Raw genomic sequence first — 1,902 nt, forward strand, 5'->3', positions numbered from 1 at the left:
TCCCACCGAGCACCCCAAGGCAGCTGTCGGAGCCCCCATTAACAGCTTTGGCAGATACGACAGCAAGAATAGCACAACATGCTGTCCTGTTCTTCCGGCCAATGCTACGGCCACCACAGTGGGATCTTGATGGACCCGTTGTATGTCACCATCGGGGGAGGGGCAGCGCTGTTACTGTTCATTCATGTGTAAAGATGCTCCTTCAGATATTTCCTATTATGAGCCTGATGAAGAAACCAAAGCTTGCTGTAACATTTCTTTGTTCGCCATTAGACGGTATCATGTCTACACGATTACTTTGTTTCTCTTAAGCTGGCTTCACATCTGCTTCGGAACCTCCAGTCATAGGTTCCGTCAAAATGCTGGAAGAAAATGGGCAGCTGGGCAGAAAGCGGATGGCCCATATTATAGTCAATGGGGTCCGTCCGGCACTGGGGATTCCGAAATGCCAAGTGCAGATGTGAAGCCAAGCTAACTAATAATCACATAGTGTCCTTCATGTGACGGATCTGGCACTGGTTTCTATTGTGAAGTGGGGAGCAGAAAGTGGTGCCCACATAGCATGCCACGCAAAATTTTTTCCTTATGCTATGCCAATATATATATAGGACATGCCCCCAATCTTCAGCTGCTATGATGCCATAGGCTGCATGCACACGGGCGGGTCGGATTGCGCAAGCAGAAATCCGCAGCGGAATCTGGCACTGGCAGCAGTGGCGTCCATGCGTACCTGCTTTCGGTTAGATTTATTTGTACTGCGGATGGGCAGCACGGCTCACCGTCGGACATGCACACTGCAGGTTTTTTTTTTGGGGGGGGGGGGGGTTTAAACTCCTGCTTTTCCCACGGCTTGTCTGCAATGTCAATTGCAGTCTGGACGGCTTACATTGATTTCAATAGAAGCTATGAGTGTGGATACTGCAGGAAAATGGAGCAAAAAAATAAATAAATAAAAATCACCTTTCCATAGCTTGCTATGGAAGGTATTTACAGCGGAACCCAGAGGCAGGCACCCGCTCCGGATTCCGCAGCAAAAGTCCGCCCATGGACATGCACCAATAAACTAATGTAATTGGCTCATAAGAGAAGGGGCAAGATGTCAATACCTTTCTCAAACACCCTCCTGCTGGGCAACCACAAAGCTGCTGCCATCTGTATAGAGTATATTACCTGACTAATTACAAAAAACACCTCAAGGAGGCAACGATGGGTGGCTAGGTTAGGATCAGGCACTGCGCAGACAGCGGAGGGAGGTACAGCAGCTCAAGCTACCATATGGCACAAGCAGGGTCTACGGGGCCACAGTATAGAGCCACAGGGGGTCTGTATTGTGGATCTATAAGGGAAAGTAGTTCTCTAGTTATTTGTCCTTAAATGTAAGGCTTTACCATATGAGAGGCGGCACAACAATCAGTAAAATACATAAAGCGCTCACAGACCGTAAGAGGAGTCTTCTGACTGTTCGCTTCCAGGTCTGTTTTGGGGTAAAAGTCCCATTTGCCTGCAAGTGTTATGTAATCCACAAGGGTCCCATCGCAGCCCCTCACTAGTCAAGTCCAGATATTGCTGTCCAAACAGATATGTGACTATTTAATTATTGTCTTAAAGCAAATTCATTAAAGGGCCGCCCCGGGGATTTATAATTCATTCATTATGTAGCTATCCCCAGCATATACAAGTCAGCTATTGTTACTTTGGTTAGTTATTTCTGTATGAAACTCCTGGCTTCTTTCCCGTCAGATGGTCATGTGATCTCAATGCTGAGCAGCTCAGATCTGCTTGCAGTACAATATGCTGATACACTCCCCAAAAAAGCTCACTTAGGGTGCATTCCCACGAACGTATATCGGCTCGGTTTTCATGCCCAGCTGATATACATCGTCCTCATGTGCAGGGGGGGGG

The sequence above is a fragment of the Eleutherodactylus coqui genome, chromosome 1 (genome assembly GCF_035609145.1).
Source record: "Eleutherodactylus coqui strain aEleCoq1 chromosome 1, aEleCoq1.hap1, whole genome shotgun sequence".
In the NCBI taxonomy this organism is placed as follows: domain Eukaryota; kingdom Metazoa; phylum Chordata; class Amphibia; order Anura; family Eleutherodactylidae; genus Eleutherodactylus; species Eleutherodactylus coqui.